Genomic DNA, 24022 nt, shown 5'->3' on the forward strand with positions numbered 1-24022 from the left:
GGCACGGGCCGGAGCCACTGCACGTCAGGTCGACTGCAGAGAGGTTTCTCCCGGTGATCGGGGACAGCGGCGGCGGCAGGGTCATTCATTTCCCCGGCAGGGTCATTCATTCCCCCGGCATCTACAAGATTCACCAGAATTCCTCAGGCAGCACCTTGTAAACCCATGGCCAACGCAGCCTCGAAGGATGACGGCAGCAGATCCACGGGAACACCACCATTCGCAAGTTCTCCCCCGCGCCGAGGCACTCGCTGTCCTGAATTGCAAATATGTCCTTGTTCCTCCGGTGTTACCGGGTCAAAATCGGGAATCCCCGCCCAAACAGCATCGCGGGGCTACCGACAGCACTTGGACTGCAGCGGTTCGAGAGAGCAGCTCACCACCAGGCTGATCTCGGCATGGGCGAGAAATGTTGGCCTTGACGGAAAGATCCTATTCATTGCCTCCCCTTGTGTTGGTGTAGCTTGCCCATAAATGCCAATCATCGTTTCCCTCACGTACAGGATTCGCTCCTCGGCATTCCGCATCAATCCGAAAAGTTGCGAAAAGCGAATTACGTCCGTGCACCCTTTCTTTATCGTCCACTTTCAATATCCTCTCTACTTGTATCCGACTCTCTGTGGAGAATGGGGAGGGAGCTGATCTCCCCGTGTAAACATGTCACGCTGCAAGCGTGCCTCATCACCACCAGCAGCTCGATTCGACATCTCCGTTCACATTGCTGCAGATCGCTGACAACATTATAATCCGACCCAGTTGACAAACTGACAACTGTTTCGCTACTTGCACCGCAAATGATGACAAATCGTTCCAAATCGTACGGGTGGCACAGTGGATCAGTGGTTAGTACGGCTGCCTGGTGGCACCAGGGAGCTGAAGCCAGTTCCAGCCTTGGGCGATCGTCTGCGTGAATAATCTTTACGTGCAGACGTAGCTACTAAAGCAGGTCGCTTCCGTACAGTAGTTTGCGAAGAAACAAACAGAGATGGGGGTTTCACTCTATTCAGGAAACAGACCAAAGACATTTCTTTCTTGTTCAAGAAAATATTAGGATAAATTTGTTGCCTCGGGGGGGGGGGGGGCGGGGGGGTTGGGAAGGGGCTGTGGGGGCTGATCTGATAGCCATTTGACATTGGCTGAGTCATGGGATCCCACAACCTGATTTGACTGTGTTAAAAATCCCACAACACCAGGGTTCAGCCCAACGGGGTTCTTTGAAATTACAGCCGTCACCCCACCCCCCGCCACCGCCGTACCATCGGTGGGATACGTTCCAAGAACGACCGCAGAAGCCCAAAACGGCAGACAAGGGCAAATCCATTCATTCAAATTGGCAAGTTACCTTCCTGGCAGGCCCCTGGTTCCAGAATGTTCCCTGTAGCACGTTGGGGTTACCCCTGTCCTGGCTTTCAGCGTGCTGCACCTTCATCAGGTAACTGCAGAGCAGGTTCATAAGACAGAAAACCCGTAACAAAAGACGATAGTTTCCTGCAACTGAAAAGACAATAGATGCAACAATCACTGACTGCCATCAACACGGCAAACTAGCAAAGGCAAGAGATTCACATTGCATTCACCTGCTTTTGAACTTGGGTAAGCGTTGGGTGCACCATTCCTGGAAACACTGCAATACCAGGCTGATACATGGAGAGGACAGAGCAAGCCCTTAAGCCATCTCCCTGCTCCAAAAATCCATTTAATACAAACACTCCCACCTTCGGGAGATATCAGCGATTAAACTGATAAGAACAGAAACTACACATATTCCAAGCCAAAAGGCCGAGAAGCGATAGCACATTAATACTCCAACGGTGGAGGTCATATTTGCCGACTATCCTTTCCATCAGTTTGATGATATTCAAAGTTCCTTTATTCCCTTACCGTCTACCTTCCTTCCAAGATATCCAACCAGACCGGAAGATCACTCTGCAGCAGTCGCTGTGCTTTCCCCGTGCTTTTCTGTCCATCTGTTACGTAGCCGCGTAGGTCGCGCTGACGACCAATCAGATGGCACGGGCCGGAGCCACCGCACGTCAGGTCGACTGCAGAGAGGTTTCTCCCGGTGATCGGGGACAGCGGCGGCGGCAGGGTCATTCATTCCCCCGGCATCTACAAGATTCACCAGAATTCCTCAGGCAGCACCTTGCAAACCCATGGCCAACGCAGCCTCGAAGGATGACGGCAGCAGATCCACGGGAACACCACCATTCGCAAGTTCTCCCCCCGCCGAGGCACTCGCTGTCCTGAATTGCAAATATGTCCTTGTTCCTCCGGTGTTACCGGGTCAAAATCGGGAATCCCCGCCCAAACAGCATCGCGGGGCTACCGACAGCACTTGGACTGCAGCGGTTCGAGAGAGCAGCTCACCACCAGGCTGATCTCGGCATGGGCGAGAAATGTTGGCCTTGACGGAAAGATCCTATTCATTGCCTCCCCTTGTGTTGGTGTAGCTTGCCCATAAATGCCAATCATCGTTTCCCTCACGTACAGGATTCGCTCCTCGGCATTCCGCATCAATCCGAAAAGTTGCGAAAAGCGAATTACGTCCGTGCACCCTTTCTTTATCGTCCACTTTCAATATCCTCTCTACTTGTATCCGACTCTCTGTGGAGAATGGGGAGGGAGCTGATCTCCCCGTGTAAACATGTCACGCTGCAAGCGCGCCTCATCACCACCAGCAGCTCGATTCGACATCTCCGTTCACATTGCTGCAGATCGCTGACAACATTATAATCCGACCCAGTTGACAAACTGACAACTGTTTCGCTACTTGCACCGCAAATGATGACAAATCGTTCCAAATCGTACGGGTGGCACAGTGGATCAGTGGTTAGTACGGCTGCCTGGTGGCACCAGGGAGCTGAAGCCAGTTCCAGCCTTGGGCGATCGTCTGCGTGAATAATCTTTACGTACAGACGTAGCTACTAAAGCAGGTCGCTTCCGTACAGTAGTTTGCGAAGAAACAAAACAGAGATGGGGGTTTCACTCTATTCAGGAAACAGACTAAAGACATTTCTTCCTTGTTCAAGAAAATATTAGGATAAATTTGTTGCCTCGGGGTGGGGGGGGGGGTGGGATGGGGCTGTGGGGGCTGATCTGATAGCCATTTGACATTGGCTGAGTCATGGGATCCCACAACCTGATTTGACTGTGTTAAAAATCCCACAACACCAGGTTCAGCCCAACGGGGTTCTTTGAAATTACAGCAGTCACCCCACCCCCCGCCACCGCCGTACCATCGGTGGGATACGTTCCAAGAACGACCGCAGAAGCCCAAAACGGCAGACAAGGTCAAATCCATTCATTCAAATTGGCAAGTTACCTTCCTGGCAGGCCCCTGGTTCCAGAATGTTCCCTGTAGCACGTTGGGGTTACCCCTGTCCTGGCTTTCAGCGTGCTGCACCTTCATCAGGTAACTGCAGAGCAGGTTCATAAGACAGAAAACCCGTAACAAAAGACGATAGTTTCCTGCAACTGAAAAGACAATAGATGCAACAATCACTGACTGCCATCAACACGGCAAACGAGCAAAGGCAAGAGATTCACATTGCATTCACCTGCTTTTGAACTTGGGTAGACGTTGGGTGCACCATTCCTGGAAACACTGCAATACCAGGCTGATACATGGAGAGGACAGAGCAAGCCCTTAAGCCATCTCCCTGCTCCAAAAATCCATTTAATACAAACACTCCCACCTTCGGGAGATATCAGCGATTAAACTGATAAGAACAGAAACTACACATATTCCAAGCCAAAAGGCCGAGAAGCGATAGCACATTAATACTCCAACGGTGGAGGTCATATTTGCCGACTATCCTTTCCATCAGTTTGATGATATTCAAAGTTCCTTTATTCCCTTACCGTCTACCTTCCTTCCAAGATATCCAACCAGACCGGAAGATCACTCTGCAGCAGTCGCTGTGCTTTACCCGTGGTTTTCTGTTACGTAGCCGCGTAGGTCGCGCTGACGACCAATCAGATGGCACGGGCCGGAGCCACTGCACGTCAGGTCGACTGCAGAGAGGTTTCTCCCGGTGATCGGGGACAGCGGCGGCGGCAGGGTCATTCATTTCCCCGGCAGGGTCATTCATTCCCCCGGCATCTACAAGATTCACCAGAATTCCTCAGGCAGCACCTTGTAAACCCATGGCCAACGCAGCCTCGAAGGATGACGGCAGCAGATCCACGGGAACACCACCATTCGCAAGTTCTCCCCCGCGCCGAGGCACTCGCTGTCCTGAATTGCAAATATGTCCTTGTTCCTCCGGTGTTACCGGGTCAAAATCGGGAATCCCCGCCCAAACAGCATCGCGGGGCTACCGACAGCACTTGGACTGCAGCGGTTCGAGAGAGCAGCTCACCACCAGGCTGATCTCGGCATGGGCGAGAAATGTTGGCCTTGACGGAAAGATCCTATTCATTGCCTCCCCTTGTGTTGGTGTAGCTTGCCCATAAATGCCAATCATCGTTTCCCTCACGTACAGGATTCGCTCCTCGGCATTCCGCATCAATCCGAAAAGTTGCGAAAAGCGAATTACGTCCGTGCACCCTTTCTTTATCGTCCACTTTCAATATCCTCTCTACTTGTATCCGACTCTCTGTGGAGAATGGGGAGGGAGCTGATCTCCCCGTGTAAACATGTCACGCTGCAAGCGTGCCTCATCACCACCAGCAGCTCGATTCGACATCTCCGTTCACATTGCTGCAGATCGCTGACAACATTATAATCCGACCCAGTTGACAAACTGACAACTGTTTCGCTACTTGCACCGCAAATGATGACAAATCGTTCCAAATCGTACGGGTGGCACAGTGGATCAGTGGTTAGTACGGCTGCCTGGTGGCACCAGGGAGCTGAAGCCAGTTCCAGCCTTGGGCGATCGTCTGCGTGAATAATCTTTACGTGCAGACGTAGCTACTAAAGCAGGTCGCTTCCGTACAGTAGTTTGCGAAGAAACAAACAGAGATGGGGGTTTCACTCTATTCAGGAAACAGACCAAAGACATTTCTTTCTTGTTCAAGAAAATATTAGGATAAATTTGTTGCCTCGGGGTTGGGGGGGAGGCGGGGGGGTTGGGAAGGGGCTGTGGGGGCTGATCTGATAGCCATTTGACATTGGCTGAGTCATGGGATCCCACAACCTGATTTGACTGTGTTAAAAATCCCACAACACCAGGTTCAGCCCAACGGGGTTCTTTGAAATTACAGCAGTCACCCCACCCCCCGCCACCGCCGTACCATCGGTGGGATACGTTCCAAGAACGACCGCAGAAGCCCAAAACGGCAGACAAGGGCAAATCCATTCATTCAAATTGGCAAGTTACCTTCCTGGCAGGCCCCTGGTTCCAGAATGTTCCCTGTAGCACGTTGGGGTTACCCCTGTCCTGGCTTTCAGCGTGCTGCACCTTCATCAGGTAACTGCAGAGCAGGTTCATAAGACAGAAAACCCGTAACAAAAGACGATAGTTTCCTGCAACTGAAAAGACAATAGATGCAACAATCACTGACTGCCATCAACACGGCAAACTAGCAAAGGCAAGAGATTCACATTGCATTCACCTGCTTTTGAACTTGGGTAAGCGTTGGGTGCACCATTCCTGGAAACACTGCAATACCAGGCTGATACATGGAGAGGACAGAGCAAGCCCTTAAGCCATCTCCCTGCTCCAAAAATCCATTTAATACAAACACTCCCACCTTCGGGAGATATCAGCGATTAAACTGATAAGAACAGAAACTACACATATTCCAAGCCAAAAGGCCGAGAAGCGATAGCACATTAATACTCCAACGGTGGAGGTCATATTTGCCGACTATCCTTTCCATCAGTTTGATGATATTCAAAGTTCCTTTATTCCCTTACCGTCTACCTTCCTTCCAAGATATCCAACCAGACCGGAAGATCACTCTGCAGCAGTCGCTGTGCTTTCCCCGTGCTTTTCTGTTACGTAGCCGCGTAGGTCGCGCTGACGACCAATCAGATGGCACGGGCCGGAGCCACCGCACGTCAGGTCGACTGCAGAGAGGTTTCTCCCGGTGATCGGGGACAGCGGCGGCGGCAGGGTCATTCATTCCCCCGGCATCTACAAGATTCACCAGAATTCCTCAGGCAGCACCTTGCAAACCCATGGCAACGCAGCCTCGAAGGATGACGGCAGCAGATCCACGGGAACACCACCATTCGCAAGTTCTCCCCCCCCGCCGAGGCACTCGCTGTCCTGAATTGCAAATATGTCCTTGTTCCTCCGGTGTTACCGGGTCAAAATCGGGAATCCCCGCCCAAACAGCATCGCGGGGCTACCGACAGCACTTGGACTGCAGCGGTTCGAGAGAGCAGCTCACCACCAGGCTGATCTCGGCATGGGCGAGAAATGTTGGCCTTGACGGAAAGATCCTATTCATTGCCTCCCCTTGTGTTGGTGTAGCTTGCCCATAAATGCCAATCATCGTTTCCCTCACGTACAGGATTCGCTCCTCGGCATTCCGCATCAATCCGAAAAGTTGCGAAAAGCGAATTACGTCCGTGCACCCTTTCTTTATCGTCCACTTTCAATATCCTCTCTACTTGTATCCGACTCTCTGTGGAGAATGGGGAGGGAGCTGATCTCCCCGTGTAAACATGTCACGCTGCAAGCGCGCCTCATCACCACCAGCAGCTCGATTCGACATCTCCGTTCACATTGCTGCAGATCGCTGACAACATTATAATCCGACCCAGTTGACAAACTGACAACTGTTTCGCTACTTGCACCGCAAATGATGACAAATCGTTCCAAATCGTACGGGTGGCACAGTGGATCAGTGGTTAGTACGGCTGCCTGGTGGCACCAGGGAGCTGAAGCCAGTTCCAGCCTTGGGCGATCGTCTGCGTGAATAATCTTTACGTACAGACGTAGCTACTAAAGCAGGTCGCTTCCGTACAGTAGTTTGCGAAGAAACAAAACAGAGATGGGGGTTTCACTCTATTCAGGAAACAGACTAAAGACATTTCTTCCTTGTTCAAGAAAATATTAGGATAAATTTGTTGCCTCGGGGTGGGGGGGGGGTTGGGAAGGGGCTGTGGGGGCTGATCTGATAGCCATTTGACATTGGCTGAGTCATGGGATCCCACAACCTGATTTGACTGTGTTAAAAATCCCACAACACCAGGTTTCAGCCCAACGGGGTTCTTTGAAATTACAGCAGTCACCCCACCCCCCGCCACCGCCGTACCATCGGTGGGATACGTTCCAAGAACGACCGCAGAAGCCCAAAACGGCAGACAAGGTCAAATCCATTCATTCAAATTGGCAAGTTACCTTCCTGGCAGGCCCCTGGTTCCAGAATGTTCCCTGTAGCACGTTGGGGTTACCCCTGTCCTGGCTTTCAGCGTGCTGCACCTTCATCAGGTAACTGCAGAGCAGGTTCATAAGACAGAAAACCCGTAACAAAAGACGATAGTTTCCTGCAACTGAAAAGACAATAGATGCAACAATCACTGACTGCCATCAACACGGCAAACGAGCAAAGGCAAGAGATTCACATTGCATTCACCTGCTTTTGAACTTGGGTAGACGTTGGGTGCACCATTCCTGGAAACACTGCAATACCAGGCTGATACATGGAGAGGACAGAGCAAGCCCTTAAGCCATCTCCCTGCTCCAAAAATCCATTTAATACAAACACTCCCACCTTCGGGAGATATCAGCGATTAAACTGATAAGAACAGAAACTACACATATTCCAAGCCAAAAGGCCGAGAAGCGATAGCACATTAATACTCCAACGGTGGAGGTCATATTTGCCGACTATCCTTTCCATCAGTTTGATGATATTCAAAGTTCCTTTATTCCCTTACCGTCTACCTTCCTTCCAAGATATCCAACCAGACCGGAAGATCACTCTGCAGCAGTCGCTGTGCTTTACCCGTGGTTTTCTGTTACGTAGCCGCGTAGGTCGCGCTGACGACCAATCAGATGGCACGGGCCGGAGCCACTGCACGTCAGGTCGACTGCAGAGAGGTTTCTCCCGGTGATCGGGGACAGCGGCGGCGGCAGGGTCATTCATTTCCCCGGCAGGGTCATTCATTCCCCCGGCATCTACAAGATTCACCAGAATTCCTCAGGCAGCACCTTGTAAACCCATGGCCAACGCAGCCTCGAAGGATGACGGCAGCAGATCCACGGGAACACCACCATTCGCAAGTTCTCCCCCGCGCCGAGGCACTCGCTGTCCTGAATTGCAAATATGTCCTTGTTCCTCCGGTGTTACCGGGTCAAAATCGGGAATCCCCGCCCAAACAGCATCGCGGGGCTACCGACAGCACTTGGACTGCAGCGGTTCGAGAGAGCAGCTCACCACCAGGCTGATCTCGGCATGGGCGAGAAATGTTGGCCTTGACGGAAAGATCCTATTCATTGCCTCCCCTTGTGTTGGTGTAGCTTGCCCATAAATGCCAATCATCGTTTCCCTCACGTACAGGATTCGCTCCTCGGCATTCCGCATCAATCCGAAAAGTTGCGAAAAGCGAATTACGTCCGTGCACCCTTTCTTTATCGTCCACTTTCAATATCCTCTCTACTTGTATCCGACTCTCTGTGGAGAATGGGGAGGGAGCTGATCTCCCCGTGTAAACATGTCACGCTGCAAGCGTGCCTCATCACCACCAGCAGCTCGATTCGACATCTCCGTTCACATTGCTGCAGATCGCTGACAACATTATAATCCGACCCAGTTGACAAACTGACAACTGTTTCGCTACTTGCACCGCAAATGATGACAAATCGTTCCAAATCGTACGGGTGGCACAGTGGATCAGTGGTTAGTACGGCTGCCTGGTGGCACCAGGGAGCTGAAGCCAGTTCCAGCCTTGGGCGATCGTCTGCGTGAATAATCTTTACGTGCAGACGTAGCTACTAAAGCAGGTCGCTTCCGTACAGTAGTTTGCGAAGAAACAAACAGAGATGGGGGTTTCACTCTATTCAGGAAACAGACCAAAGACATTTCTTTCTTGTTCAAGAAAATATTAGGATAAATTTGTTGCCTCGGGGTTGGGGGGGAGGCGGGGGGGTTGGGAAGGGGCTGTGGGGGCTGATCTGATAGCCATTTGACATTGGCTGAGTCATGGGATCCCACAACCTGATTTGACTGTGTTAAAAATCCCACAACACCAGGGTTCAGCCCAACGGGGTTCTTTGAAATTACAGCAGTCACCCCACCCCCCGCCACCGCCGTACCATCGGTGGATACGTTCCAAGAACGACCGCAGAAGCCCAAAACGGCAGACAAGGGCAAATCCATTCATTCAAATTGGCAAGTTACCTTCCTGGCAGGCCCCTGGTTCCAGAATGTTCCCTGTAGCACGTTGGGGTTACCCCTGTCCTGGCTTTCAGCGTGCTGCACCTTCATCAGGTAACTGCAGAGCAGGTTCATAAGACAGAAAACCCGTAACAAAAGACGATAGTTTCCTGCAACTGAAAAGACAATAGATGCAACAATCACTGACTGCCATCAACACGGCAAACTAGCAAAGGCAAGAGATTCACATTGCATTCACCTGCTTTTGAACTTGGGTAAGCGTTGGGTGCACCATTCCTGGAAACACTGCAATACCAGGCTGATACATGGAGAGGACAGAGCAAGCCCTTAAGCCATCTCCCTGCTCCAAAAATCCATTTAATACAAACACTCCCACCTTCGGGAGATATCAGCGATTAAACTGATAAGAACAGAAACTACACATATTCCAAGCCAAAAGGCCGAGAAGCGATAGCACATTAATACTCCAACGGTGGAGGTCATATTTGCCGACTATCCTTTCCATCAGTTTGATGATATTCAAAGTTCCTTTATTCCCTTACCGTCTACCTTCCTTCCAAGATATCCAACCAGACCGGAAGATCACTCTGCAGCAGTCGCTGTGCTTTCCCCGTGCTTTTCTGTTACGTAGCCGCGTAGGTCGCGCTGACGACCAATCAGATGGCACGGGCCGGAGCCACCGCACGTCAGGTCGACTGCAGAGAGGTTTCTCCCGGTGATCGGGGACAGCGGCGGCGGCAGGGTCATTCATTCCCCCGGCATCTACAAGATTCACCAGAATTCCTCAGGCAGCACCTTGCAAACCCATGGCCAACGCAGCCTCGAAGGATGACGGCAGCAGATCCACGGGAACACCACCATTCGCAAGTTCTCCCCCCCGCCGAGGCACTCGCTGTCCTGAATTGCAAATATGTCCTTGTTCCTCCGGTGTTACCGGGTCAAAATCGGAATCCCCGCCCAAACAGCATCGCGGGGCTACCGACAGCACTTGGACTGCAGCGGTTCGAGAGAGCAGCTCACCACCAGGCTGATCTCGGCATGGGCGAGAAATGTTGGCCTTGACGGAAAGATCCTATTCATTGCCTCCCCTTGTGTTGGTGTAGCTTGCCCATAAATGCCAATCATCGTTTCCCTCACGTACAGGATTCGCTCCTCGGCATTCCGCATCAATCCGAAAAGTTGCGAAAAGCGAATTACGTCCGTGCACCCTTTCTTTATCGTCCACTTTCAATATCCTCTCTACTTGTATCCGACTCTCTGTGGAGAATGGGGAGGGAGCTGATCTCCCCGTGTAAACATGTCACGCTGCAAGCGCGCCTCATCACCACCAGCAGCTCGATTCGACATCTCCGTTCACATTGCTGCAGATCGCTGACAACATTATAATCCGACCCAGTTGACAAACTGACAACTGTTTCGCTACTTGCACCGCAAATGATGACAAATCGTTCCAAATCGTACGGGTGGCACAGTGGATCAGTGGTTAGTACGGCTGCCTGGTGGCACCAGGGAGCTGAAGCCAGTTCCAGCCTTGGGCGATCGTCTGCGTGAATAATCTTTACGTACAGACGTAGCTACTAAAGCAGGTCGCTTCCGTACAGTAGTTTGCGAAGAAACAAAACAGAGATGGGGGTTTCACTCTATTCAGGAAACAGACCAAAGACATTTCTTCCTTGTTCAAGAAAATATTAGGATAAATTTGTTGCCTCGGGGTGGGGGGGGGGGGGTGGGCACGGGGCTGTGGGGGCTGATCTGATAGCCATTTGACATTGGCTGAGTCATGGGATCCCACAACCTGATTTGACTGTGTTAAAAATCCCACAACACCAGGTTTCAGCCCAACGGGGTTCTTTGAAATTACAGCAGTCACCCCACCCCCCGCCACCGCCGTACCATCGGTGGGATACGTTCCAAGAACGACCGCAGAAGCCCAAAACGGCAGACAAGGTCAAATCCATTCATTCAAATTGGCAAGTTACCTTCCTGGCAGGCCCCTGGTTCCAGAATGTTCCCTGTAGCACGTTGGGGTTACCCCTGTCCTGGCTTTCAGCGTGCTGCACCTTCATCAGGTAACTGCAGAGCAGGTTCATAAGACAGAAAACCCGTAACAAAAGACGATAGTTTCCTGCAACTGAAAAGACAATAGATGCAACAATCACTGACTGCCATCAACACGGCAAACGAGCAAAGGCAAGAGATTCACATTGCATTCACCTGCTTTTGAACTTGGGTAGACGTTGGGTGCACCATTCCTGGAAACACTGCAATACCAGGCTGATACATGGAGAGGACAGAGCAAGCCCTTAAGCCATCTCCCTGCTCCAAAAATCCATTTAATACAAACACTCCCACCTTCGGGAGATATCAGCGATTAAACTGATAAGAACAGAAACTACACATATTCCAAGCCAAAAGGCCGAGAAGCGATAGCACATTAATACTCCAACGGTGGAGGTCATATTTGCCGACTATCCTTTCCATCAGTTTGATGATATTCAAAGTTCCTTTATTCCCTTACCGTCTACCTTCCTTCCAAGATATCCAACCAGACCGGAAGATCACTCTGCAGCAGTCGCTGTGCTTTACCCGTGGTTTTCTGTTACGTAGCCGCGTAGGTCGCGCTGACGACCAATCAGATGGCACGGGCCGGAGCCACTGCACGTCAGGTCGACTGCAGAGAGGTTTCTCCCGGTGATCGGGGACAGCGGCGGCGGCAGGGTCATTCATTTCCCCGGCAGGGTCATTCATTCCCCCGGCATCTACAAGATTCACCAGAATTCCTCAGGCAGCACCTTGTAAACCCATGGCCAACGCAGCCTCGAAGGATGACGGCAGCAGATCCACGGGAACACCACCATTCGCAAGTTCTCCCCCGCGCCGAGGCACTCGCTGTCCTGAATTGCAAATATGTCCTTGTTCCTCCGGTGTTACCGGGTCAAAATCGGGAATCCCCGCCCAAACAGCATCGCGGGGCTACCGACAGCACTTGGACTGCAGCGGTTCGAGAGAGCAGCTCACCACCAGGCTGATCTCGGCATGGGCGAGAAATGTTGGCCTTGACGGAAAGATCCTATTCATTGCCTCCCCTTGTGTTGGTGTAGCTTGCCCATAAATGCCAATCATCGTTTCCCTCACGTACAGGATTCGCTCCTCGGCATTCCGCATCAATCCGAAAAGTTGCGAAAAGCGAATTACGTCCGTGCACCCTTTCTTTATCGTCCACTTTCAATATCCTCTCTACTTGTATCCGACTCTCTGTGGAGAATGGGGAGGGAGCTGATCTCCCCGTGTAAACATGTCACGCTGCAAGCGTGCCTCATCACCACCAGCAGCTCGATTCGACATCTCCGTTCACATTGCTGCAGATCGCTGACAACATTATAATCCGACCCAGTTGACAAACTGACAACTGTTTCGCTACTTGCACCGCAAATGATGACAAATCGTTCCAAATCGTACGGGTGGCACAGTGGATCAGTGGTTAGTACGGCTGCCTGGTGGCACCAGGGAGCTGAAGCCAGTTCCAGCCTTGGGCGATCGTCTGCGTGAATAATCTTTACGTGCAGACGTAGCTACTAAAGCAGGTCGCTTCCGTACAGTAGTTTGCGAAGAAACAAACAGAGATGGGGGTTTCACTCTATTCAGGAAACAGACCAAAGACATTTCTTTCTTGTTCAAGAAAATATTAGGATAAATTTGTTGCCTCGGGGTTGGGGGGGGGGGGGGGGGGGGTTGGGAAGGGGCTGTGGGGGCTGATCTGATAGCCATTTGACATTGGCTGAGTCATGGGATCCCACAACCTGATTTGACTGTGTTAAAAATCCCACAACACCAGGGTTCAGCCCAACGGGGTTCTTTGAAATTACAGCAGTCACCCCACCCCCCGCCACCGCCGTACCATCGGTGGGATACGTTCCAAGAACGACCGCAGAAGCCCAAAACGGCAGACAAGGGCAAATCCATTCATTCAAATTGGCAAGTTACCTTCCTGGCAGGCCCCTGGTTCCAGAATGTTCCCTGTAGCACGTTGGGGTTACCCCTGTCCTGGCTTTCAGCGTGCTGCACCTTCATCAGGTAACTGCAGAGCAGGTTCATAAGACAGAAAACCCGTAACAAAAGACGATAGTTTCCTGCAACTGAAAAGACAATAGATGCAACAATCACTGACTGCCATCAACACGGCAAACTAGCAAAGGCAAGAGATTCACATTGCATTCACCTGCTTTTGAACTTGGGTAAGCGTTGGGTGCACCATTCCTGGAAACACTGCAATACCAGGCTGATACATGGAGAGGACAGAGCAAGCCCTTAAGCCATCTCCCTGCTCCAAAAATCCATTTAATACAAACACTCCCACCTTCGGGAGATATCAGCGATTAAACTGATAAGAACAGAAACTACACATATTCCAAGCCAAAAGGCCGAGAAGCGATAGCACATTAATACTCCAACGGTGGAGGTCATATTTGCCGACTATCCTTTCCATCAGTTTGATGATATTCAAAGTTCCTTTATTCCCTTACCGTCTACCTTCCTTCCAAGATATCCAACCAGACCGGAAGATCACTCTGCAGCAGTCGCTGTGCTTTCCCCGTGCTTTTCTGTCCATCTGTTACGTAGCCGCGTAGGTCGCGCTGACGACCAATCAGATGGCACGGGCCGGAGCCACCGCACGTCAGGTCGACTGCAGAGAGGTTTCTCCCGGTGATCGGGACAGCGGCGGCGGCAGGGTCATTCATTCCCCCGGCATCTACAAGATTCACCAGAATTCCTCAGGCAGCACCTTGCAAACCCATGGCCAACGCAGCCTCGAAGGATGACGGCAGCAGATCCACGGGAACACCACCATTCGCAAGTTCTCCCCCCCGCCGAGGCACTCGCTGTCCTGAATTGCAAATATGTCCTTGTTCCTCCGGTGTTACCGGGTCAAAATCGGGAATCCCCGCCCAAACAGCATCGCGGGGCTACCGACAGCACTTGGACTGCAGCGGTTCGAGAGAGCAGCTCACCACCAGGCTGATCTCGGCATGGGCGAGAAATGTTGGCCTTGACGGAAAGATCCTATTCATTGCCTCCCCTTGTGTTGGTGTAGCTTGCCCATAAATGCCAATCATCGTTTCCCTCACGTACAGGATTCGCTCCTCGGCATTCCGCATCAATCCGAAAAGTTGCGAAAAGCGAATTACGTCCGTGCACCCTTTCTTTATCGTCCACTTTCAATATCCTCTCTACTTGTATCCGACTCTCTGTGGAGAATGGGGAGGGAGCTGATCTCCCCGTGTAAACATGTCACGCTGCAAGCGCGCCTCATCACCACCAGCAGCTCGATTCGACATCTCCGTTCACATTGCTGCAGATCGCTGACAACATTATAATCCGACCCAGTTGACAAACTGACAACTGTTTCGCTACTTGCACCGCAAATGATGACAAATCGTTCCAAATCGTACGGGTGGCACAGTGGATCAGTGGTTAGTACGGCTGCCTGGTGGCACCAGGGAGCTGAAGCCAGTTCCAGCCTTGGGCGATCGTCTGCGTGAATAATCTTTACGTACAGACGTAGCTACTAAAGCAGGTCGCTTCCGTACAGTAGTTTGCGAAGAAACAAAACAGAGATGGGGGTTTCACTCTATTCAGGAAACAGACCAAAGACATTTCTTCCTTGTTCAAGAAAATATTAGGATAAATTTGTTGCCTCGGGGTGGGGGGGGGGGGGTTGGAAGGGGCTGTGGGGGCTGATCTGATAGCCATTTGACATTGGCTGAGTCATGGGATCCCACAACCTGATTTGACTGTGTTAAAAATCCCACAACACCAGGTTTCAGCCCAACGGGGTTCTTTGAAATTACAGCAGTCACCCCACCCCCCGCCACCGCCGTACCATCGGTGGGATACGTTCCAAGAACGACCGCAGAAGCCCAAAACGGCAGACAAGGTCAAATCCATTCATTCAAATTGGCAAGTTACCTTCCTGGCAGGCCCCTGGTTCCAGAATGTTCCCTGTAGCACGTTGGGGTTACCCCTGTCCTGGCTTTCAGCGTGCTGCACCTTCATCAGGTAACTGCAGAGCAGGTTCATAAGACAGAAAACCCGTAACAAAAGACGATAGTTTCCTGCAACTGAAAAGACAATAGATGCAACAATCACTGACTGCCATCAACACGGCAAACGAGCAAAGGCAAGAGATTCACATTGCATTCACCTGCTTTTGAACTTGGGTAGACGTTGGGTGCACCATTCCTGGAAACACTGCAATACCAGGCTGATACATGGAGAGGACAGAGCAAGCCCTTAAGCCATCTCCCTGCTCCAAAAATCCATTTAATACAAACACTCCCACCTTCGGGAGATATCAGCGATTAAACTGATAAGAACAGAAACTACACATATTCCAAGCCAAAAGGCCGAGAAGCGATAGCACATTAATACTCCAACGGTGGAGGTCATATTTGCCGACTATCCTTTCCATCAGTTTGATGATATTCAAAGTTCCTTTATTCCCTTACCGTCTACCTTCCTTCCAAGATATCCAACCAGACCGGAAGATCACTCTGCAGCAGTCGCTGTGCTTTACCCGTGGTTTTCTGTTACGTAGCCGCGTAGGTCGCGCTGACGACCAATCAGATGGCACGGGCCGGAGCCACTGCACGTCAGGTCGACTGCAGAGAGGTTTCTCCCGGTGATCGGGGACAGCGGCGGCGGCAGGGTCATTCATTTCCCCGGCAGGGTCATTCATTCCCCCGGCATCTACAAGATTCACCAGAATTCCTCAGGCAGCACCTTGTAAACCCATGGCCAACGCAGCCTCGAAGGATGACGGCAGCAGATCCACGGGAACACCACCATTCGCAAGTTCTCCCCCGCGCCGAGGCACTCGCTGTCCTGAATTGCAAATATGTCCTTGTTCCTCCGGTGTTACCGGGTCAAAATCGGGAATCCCCGCCCAAACAGCATCGCGGGGCTACCGACAGCACTTGGACTGCAGCGGTTCGAGAGAGCAGCTCACCACCAGGCTGATCTCGGCATGGGCGAGAAATGTTGGCCTTGACGGAAAGATCCTATTCATTGCCTCCCCTTGTGTTGGTGTAGCTTGCCCATAAATGCCAATCATCGTTTCCCTCACGTACAGGATTCGCTCCTCGGCATTCCGCATCAATCCGAAAAGTTGCGAAAAGCGAATTACGTCCGTGCACCCTTTCTTTATCGTCCACTTTCAATATCCTCTCTACTTGTATCCGACTCTCTGTGGAGAATGGGGAGGGAGCTGATCTCCCCGTGTAAACATGTCACGCTGCAAGCGTGCCTCATCACCACCAGCAGCTCGATTCGACATCTCCGTTCACATTGCTGCAGATCGCTGACAACATTATAATCCGACCCAGTTGACAAACTGACAACTGTTTCGCTACTTGCACCGCAAATGATGACAAATCGTTCCAAATCGTACGGGTGGCACAGTGGATCAGTGGTTAGTACGGCTGCCTGGTGGCACCAGGGAGCTGAAGCCAGTTCCAGCCTTGGGCGATCGTCTGCGTGAATAATCTTTACGTGCAGACGTAGCTACTAAAGCAGGTCGCTTCCGTACAGTAGTTTGCGAAGAAACAAACAGAGATGGGGTTTCACTCTATTCAGGAAACAGACCAAAGACATTTCTTTCTTGTTCAAGAAAATATTAGGATAAATTTGTTGCCTCGGGGGTGGGGGGGGAGGGCGGGGGGTTGGGAAGGGGCTGTGGGGGCTGATCTGATAGCCATTTGACATTGGCTGAGTCATGGGATCCCACAACCTGATTTGACTGTGTTAAAAATCCCACAACACCAGGTTCAGCCCAACGGGGTTCTTTGAAATTACAGCAGTCACCCCACCCCCCGCCACCGCCGTACCATCGGTGGGATACGTTCCAAGAACGACCGCAGAAGCCCAAAACGGCAGACAAGGGCAAATCCATTCATTCAAATTGGCAAGTTACCTTCCTGGCAGGCCCCTGGTTCCAGAATGTTCCCTGTAGCACGTTGGGGTTACCCCTGTCCTGGCTTTCAGCGTGCTGCACCTTCATCAGGTAACTGCAGAGCAGGTTCATAAGACAGAAAACCCGTAACAAAAGACGATAGTTTCCTGCAACTGAAAAGACAATAGATGCAACAATCACTGACTGCCATCAACACGGCAAACTAGCAAAGGCAAGAGATTCACATTGCATTCACCTGCTTTTGAACTTGGGTAAGCGTTGGGTGCACCATTCCTGAAAACACTGCAATACCAGGCTGATACATGGAGAGGACAGAGCAAGCCCTTAAGCCATCTCCCTGCTCCAAAAATCCATTTAATACAAACACTCCCACCTTCGGGAGATATCAGCGATTAAACTGATAAGAACAGAAACTACACATATTCCAAGCCAAAAGGCCGAGAAGCGATAGCACATTAATACTCCAACGGTGGAGGTCATATTTGCCGACTATCCTTTCCATCAGTTTGATGATATTCAAAGTTCCTTTATTCCCTTACCGTCTACCTTCCTTCCAAGATATCCAACCAGACCGGAAGATCACTCTGCAGCAGTCGCTGTGCTTTCCCCGTGCTTTTCTGTTACGTAGCCGCGTAGGTCGCGCTGACGACCAATCAGATGGCACGGGCCGGAGCCACCGCACGTCAGGTCGACTGCAGAGAGGTTTCTCCCGGTGATCGGGGACAGCGGCGGCGGCAGGGTCATTCATTCCCCCGGCAGGGTCATTCATTCCCCCGGCATCTACAAGATTCACCAGAATTCCTCAGGCAGCACCTTGCAAACCCATGGCCAACGCAGCCTCGAAGGATGACGGCAGCAGATCCACGGGAACACCACCATTCGCAAGTTCTCCCCCGCGCCGAGGCACTCGCTGTCCTGAATTGCAAATATGTCCTTGTTCCTCCGGTGTTACCGGGTCAAAATCGGGAATCCCCGCCCAAACAGCATCGCGGGGCTACCGACAGCACTTGGACTGCAGCGGTTCGAGAGAGCAGCTCACCACCAGGCTGATCTCGGCATGGGCGAGAAATGTTGGCCTTGACGGAAAGATCCTATTCATTGCCTCCCCTTGTGTTGGTGTAGCTTGCCCATAAATGCCAATCATCGTTTCCCTCACGTACAGGATTCGCTCCTCGGCATTCCGCATCAATCCGAAAAGTTGCGAAAAGCGAATTACGTCCGTGCACCCTTTCTTTATCGTCCACTTTCAATATCCTCTCTACTTGTATCCGACTCTCTGTGGAGAATGGGGAGGGAGCTGATCTCCCCGTGTAAACATGTCACGCTGCAAGCGCGCCTCATCACCACCAGCAGCTCGATTCGACATCTCCGTTCACATTGCTGCAGATCGCTGACAACATTATAATCCGACCCAGTTGACAAACTGACAACTGTTTCGCTACTTGCACCGCAAATGATGACAAATCGTTCCAAATCGTACGGGTGGCACAGTGGATCAGTGGTTAGTACGGCTGCCTGGTGGCACCAGGGAGCTGAAGCCAGTTCCAGCCTTGGGCGATCGTCTGCGTGAATAATCTTTACGTACAGACGTAGCTACTAAAGCAGGTCGCTTCCGTACAGTAGTTTGCGAAGAAACAAACAGAGATGGGGTTTCACTCTATTCAGGAAACAGACTAAAGACATTTCTTTCTTGTTCAAGAAAATATTAGGATAAATTTGTTGCCTCGGGGTGGGGGGGTGGGGGGGGGTTGGGACGGGGCTGTGGGGGCTGATCTGATAGCCATTTGACATTGGCTGAGTCATGGGATCCCACAACCTGATTTGACTGTGTTAAAAATCCCACAACACCAGGGTTCAGCCCAACGGGGTTCTTTGAAATTACAGCAGTCACCCCACCCCCCGCCACCGCCGTACCATCGGTGGGATACGTTCCAAGAACGACCGCAGAAGCCCAAAACGGCAGACAAGGGCAAATCCATTCATTCAAATTGGCAAGTTACCTTCCTGGCAGGCCCCTGGTTCCAGAATGTTCCCTGTAGCACGTTGGGGTTACCCCTGTCCTGGCTTTCAGCGTGCTGCACCTTCATCAGGTAACTGCAGAGCAGGTTCATAAGACAGAAAACCCGTAACAAAAGACGATAGTTTCCTGCAACTGAAAAGACAATAGATGCAACAATCACTGACTGCCATCAACACGGCAAACTAGCAAAGGCAAGAGATTCACATTGCATTCACCTGCTTTTGAACTTGGGTAAGCGTTGGGTGCACCATTCCTGGAAACACTGCAATACCAGGCTGATACATGGAGAGGACAGAGCAAGCCCTTAAGCCATCTCCCTGCTCCAAAAATCCATTTAATACAAACACTCCCACCTTCGGGAGATATCAGCGATTAAACTGATAAGAACAGAAACTACACATATTCCAAGCCAAAAGGCCGAGAAGCGATAGCACATTAATACTCCAACGGTGGAGGTCATATTTGCCGACTATCCTTTCCATCAGTTTGATGATATTCAAAGTTCCTTTATTCCCTTACCGTCTACCTTCCTTCCAAGATATCCAACCAGACCGGAAGATCACTCTGCAGCAGTCGCTGTGCTTTACCCGTGGTTTTCTGTTACGTAGCCGCGTAGGTCGCGCTGACGACCAATCAGATGGCACGGGCCGGAGCCACTGCACGTCAGGTCGACTGCAGAGAGGTTTCTCCCGGTGATCGGGACAGCGGCGGCGGCAGGGTCATTCATTCCCCCGGCAGGGTCATTCATTCCCCCGGCATCTACAAGATTCACCAGAATTCCTCAGGCAGCACCTTGTAAACCCATGGCCAACGCAGCCTCGAAGGATGACGGCAGCAGATCCACGGGAACACCACCATTCGCAAGTTCTCCCCCGCGCCGAGGCACTCGCTGTCCTGAATTGCAAATATGTCCTTTTTCCTCCGGTGTTACCGGGTCAAAATCGGGAATCCCCGCCCAAACAGCATCGCGGGGCTACCGACAGCACTTGGACTGCAGCGGTTCGAGAGAGCAGCTCACCACCAGGCTGATCTCGGCATGGGCGAGAAATGTTGGCCTTGACGGAAAGATCCTATTCATTGCCTCCCCTTGTGTTGGTGTAGCTTGCCCATAAATGCCAATCATCGTTTCCCTCACGTACAGGATTCGCTCCTCGGCATTCCGCATCAATCCGAAAAGTTGCGAAAAGCGAATTACGTCCGTGCACCCTTTCTTTATCGTCCACTTTCAATATCCTCTCTACTTGTATCCGACTCTCTGTGGAGAATGGGGAGGGAGCTGATCTCCCCGTGTAAACATGTCACGCTGCAAGCGTGCCTCATCACCACCAGCAGCTCGATTCGACATCTCCGTTCACATTGCTGCAGATCGCTGACAACATTATAATCCGACCCAGTTGACAAACTGACAACTGTTTCGCTACTTGCACCGCAAATGATGACAAATCGTTCCAAATCGTACGGGTGGCACAGTGGATCAGTGGTTAGTACGGCTGCCTGGTGGCACCAGGGAGCTGAAGCCAGTTCCAGCCTTGGGCGATCGTCTGCGTGAATAATCTTTACGTGCAGACGTAGCTACTAAAGCAGGTCGCTTCCGTACAGTAGTTTGCGAAGAAACAAACAGAGATGGGGGTTTCACTCTATTCAGGAAACAGACCAAAGACATTTCTTTCTTGTTCAAGAAAATATTAGGATAAATTTGTTGCCTCGGGGTTGGGGGGGGAGGCGGGGGGGGTTGGGAAGGGGCTGTGGGGCTGATCTGATAGCCATTTGACATTGGCTGAGTCATGGGATCCCACAACCTGATTTGACTGTGTTAAAAATCCCACAACACCAGGTTCAGCCCAACGGGGTTCTTTGAAATTACAGCAGTCACCCCACCCCCCCCACCGCCGTACCATCGGTGGGATACGTTCCAAGAACGACCGCAGAAGCCCAAAACGGCAGACAAGGGCAAATCCATTCATTCAAATTGGCAAGTTACCTTCCTGGCAGGCCCCTGGTTCCAGAATGTTCCCTGTAGCACGTTGGGGTTACCCCTGTCCTGGCTTTCAGCGTGCTGCACCTTCATCAGGTAACTGCAGAGCAGGTTCATAAGACAGAAAACCCGTAACAAAAGACGATAGTTTCCTGCAACTGAAAAGACAATAGATGCAACAATCACTGACTGCCATCAACACGGCAAACTAGCAAAGGCAAGAGATTCACATTGCATTCACCTGCTTTTGAACTTGGGTAAGCGTTGGGTGCACCATTCCTGGAAACACTGCAATACCAGGCTGATACATGGAGAGGACAGAGCAAGCCCTTAAGCCATCTCCCTGCTCCAAAAATCCATTTAATACAAACACTCCCACCTTCGGGAGATATCAGCGATTAAACTGATAAGAACAGAAACTACACATATTCCAAGCCAAAAGGCCGAGAAGCGATAGCACATTAATACTCCAACGGTGGAGGTCATATTTGCCGACTATCCTTTCCATCAGTTTGATGATATTCAAAGTTCCTTTATTCCCTTACCGTCTACCTTCCTTCCAAGATATCCAACCAGACCGGAAGATCACTCTGCAGCAGTCGCTGTGCTTTACCCGTGGTTTTCTGTTACGTAGCCGCGTAGGTCGCGCTGACGACCAATCAGATGGCACGGGCCGGAGCCACTGCACGTCAGGTCGACTGCAGAGAGGTTTCTCCCGGTGATCGGGACAGCGGCGGCGGCAGGGTCATTCATTCCCCGGCAGGGTCATTCATTCCCCCGGCATCTACAAGATTCACCAGAATTCCTCAGGCAGCACCTTGTAAACCCATGGCCAACGCAGCCTCGAAGGATGACGGCAGCAGATCCACGGGAACACCACCATTCGCAAGTTCTCCCCCGCGCCGAGGCACTCGCTGTCCTGAATTGCAAATATGTCCTTGTTCCTCCGGTGTTACCGGGTCAAAATCGGGAATCCCCGCCCAAACGCATCGCGGGGCTACCGACAGCACTTGGACTGCAGCGGTTCGAGAGAGCAGCTCACCACCAGGCTGATCTCGGCATGGGCGAGAAATGTTGGCCTTGACGGAAAGATCCTATTCATTGCCTCCCCTTGTGTTGGTGTAGCTTGCCCATAAATGCCAATCATCGTTTCCCTCACGTACAGGATTCGCTCCTCGGCATTCCGCATCAATCCGAAAAGTTGCGAAAAAGCGAATTACGTCCGTGCACCCTTTCTTTATCGTCCACTTTCAATATCCTCTCTACTTGTATCCGACTCTCTGTGGAGAATGGGGAGGGAGCTGATCTCCCCGTGTAAACATGTCACGCTGCAAGCGTGCCTCATCACCACCAGCAGCTCGATTCGACATCTCCGTTCACATTGCTGCAGATCGCTGACAACATTATAATCCGACCCAGTTGACAAACTGACAACTGTTTCGCTACTTGCACCGCAAATGATGACAAATCGTTCCAAATCGTACGGGTGGCACAGTGGATCAGTGGTTAGTACGGCTGCCTGGTGGCACCAGGGAGCTGAAGCCAGTTCCAGCCTTGGGCGATCGTCTGCGTGAATAATCTTTACGTGCAGACGTAGCTACTAAAGCAGGTCGCTTCCGTACAGTAGTTTGCGAAGAAACAAACAGAGATGGGGGTTTCACTCTATTCAGGAAACAGACCAAAGACATTTCTTTCTTGTTCAAGAAAATATTAGGATAAATTTGTTGCCTCGGGGTTGGGGGGGGAGGCGGGGGGGGGTGGGAAGGGGCTGTGGGGGCTGATCTGATAGCCATTTGACATTGGCTGAGTCATGGGATCCCACAACCTGATTTGACTGTGTTAAAAATCCCACAACACCAGGGTTCAGCCCAACGGGGTTCTTTGAAATTACAGCAGTCACCCCACCCCCCGCCACCGCCGTACCATCGGTGGGATACGTTCCAAGAACGACCGCAGAAGCCCAAAACGGCAGACAAGGGCAAATCCATTCATTCAAATTGGCAAGTTACCTTCCTGGCAGGCCCCTGGTTCCAGAATGTTCCCTGTAGCACGTTGGGGTTACCCCTGTCCTGGCTTTCAGCGTGCTGCACCTTCATCAGGTAACTGCAGAGCAGGTTCATAAGACAGAAAACCGTAACAAAAGACGATAGTTTCCTGCAACTGAAAAGACAATAGATGCAACAAACACTGACTGCCATCAACACGGCAAACTAGCAAAGGCAAGAGATTCACATTGCATTCACCTGCTTTTTGAACTTGGGTAAGCGTTGGTGCACCATTCCTGGAAACACTGCAATACCAAGCTGATACATGGAGAGGACAGAGCAAGCCCTTAAGCCATCTCCCTGCTCCAAAAATCCATTTAATACAAACACTCCCACCTTCGGAGATATCAGCGATTAAACTGATAAGAACAGAAACTACACATATTCCAAGCCAAAAGGCCGAGAAGCGATAGCACATTAATACTCCAACGGTGGAGGTCATATTTGCCGACTATCCTTTCCATCAGTTTGATGATATTCAAAGTTCCTTTATTCCCTTACCGTCTACCTTCCTTCCAAGATATCCAACCAGACCGGAAGATCACTCTGCAGCAGTCGCTGTGCTTTCCCCGTGCTTTTCTGTTACGTAGCCGCGTAGGTCGCGCTGACGACCAATCAGATGGCACGGGCCGGAGCCACTGCACGTCAGGTCGACTGCAGAGAGGTTTCTCCCGGTGATCGGGGACAGCGGCGGCGGCAGGGTCATTCATTCCCCC

General features: G+C 51.4%; 12 non-coding genes across 12 annotated transcripts; all 12 read right to left on the reverse strand.

Annotated features, from left to right (window-relative positions):
- Positions 1-1599: 1599 nt before the first annotated feature.
- LOC132812922 (U2 spliceosomal RNA) lies at positions 1600-1791 on the reverse strand. The gene has a single exon (XR_009643848.1). It is a non-coding gene; the product is annotated as a U2 spliceosomal RNA (small nuclear RNA).
- Positions 1792-3579: 1788 nt separating this feature from the next.
- Positions 3580-3771, reverse strand: LOC132812923 (U2 spliceosomal RNA). Its single transcript, XR_009643849.1, has one exon. It is a non-coding gene; the product is annotated as a U2 spliceosomal RNA (small nuclear RNA).
- A 1810-nt stretch (positions 3772-5581) lies between these two features.
- Positions 5582-5773, reverse strand: LOC132812925 (U2 spliceosomal RNA). The gene has a single exon (XR_009643851.1). It is a non-coding gene; the product is annotated as a U2 spliceosomal RNA (small nuclear RNA).
- Positions 5774-7555: 1782 nt separating this feature from the next.
- On the reverse strand, positions 7556-7747 carry LOC132812926 (U2 spliceosomal RNA). The gene has a single exon (XR_009643852.1). It is a non-coding gene; the product is annotated as a U2 spliceosomal RNA (small nuclear RNA).
- A 1810-nt stretch (positions 7748-9557) lies between these two features.
- LOC132812927 (U2 spliceosomal RNA) lies at positions 9558-9749 on the reverse strand. Its single transcript, XR_009643853.1, has one exon. It is a non-coding gene; the product is annotated as a U2 spliceosomal RNA (small nuclear RNA).
- Positions 9750-11533: 1784 nt separating this feature from the next.
- On the reverse strand, positions 11534-11725 carry LOC132812928 (U2 spliceosomal RNA). The gene has a single exon (XR_009643854.1). It is a non-coding gene; the product is annotated as a U2 spliceosomal RNA (small nuclear RNA).
- Positions 11726-13538: 1813 nt separating this feature from the next.
- LOC132812929 (U2 spliceosomal RNA) lies at positions 13539-13730 on the reverse strand. The gene has a single exon (XR_009643855.1). It is a non-coding gene; the product is annotated as a U2 spliceosomal RNA (small nuclear RNA).
- Positions 13731-15521: 1791 nt separating this feature from the next.
- On the reverse strand, positions 15522-15713 carry LOC132812931 (U2 spliceosomal RNA). Its single transcript, XR_009643856.1, has one exon. It is a non-coding gene; the product is annotated as a U2 spliceosomal RNA (small nuclear RNA).
- Positions 15714-17523: 1810 nt separating this feature from the next.
- On the reverse strand, positions 17524-17715 carry LOC132812935 (U2 spliceosomal RNA). Its single transcript, XR_009643860.1, has one exon. It is a non-coding gene; the product is annotated as a U2 spliceosomal RNA (small nuclear RNA).
- A 1808-nt stretch (positions 17716-19523) lies between these two features.
- On the reverse strand, positions 19524-19715 carry LOC132812932 (U2 spliceosomal RNA). The gene has a single exon (XR_009643857.1). It is a non-coding gene; the product is annotated as a U2 spliceosomal RNA (small nuclear RNA).
- Positions 19716-21524: 1809 nt separating this feature from the next.
- On the reverse strand, positions 21525-21716 carry LOC132812933 (U2 spliceosomal RNA). Its single transcript, XR_009643858.1, has one exon. It is a non-coding gene; the product is annotated as a U2 spliceosomal RNA (small nuclear RNA).
- Positions 21717-23526: 1810 nt separating this feature from the next.
- Positions 23527-23717, reverse strand: LOC132812937 (U2 spliceosomal RNA). Its single transcript, XR_009643862.1, has one exon. It is a non-coding gene; the product is annotated as a U2 spliceosomal RNA (small nuclear RNA).
- Positions 23718-24022: the final 305 nt, after the last annotated feature.

This window comes from Hemiscyllium ocellatum, unplaced genomic scaffold, assembly GCF_020745735.1.
Source record: "Hemiscyllium ocellatum isolate sHemOce1 unplaced genomic scaffold, sHemOce1.pat.X.cur. scaffold_3133_pat_ctg1, whole genome shotgun sequence".
Taxonomy (NCBI): Eukaryota; Metazoa; Chordata; class Chondrichthyes; order Orectolobiformes; family Hemiscylliidae; genus Hemiscyllium; species Hemiscyllium ocellatum.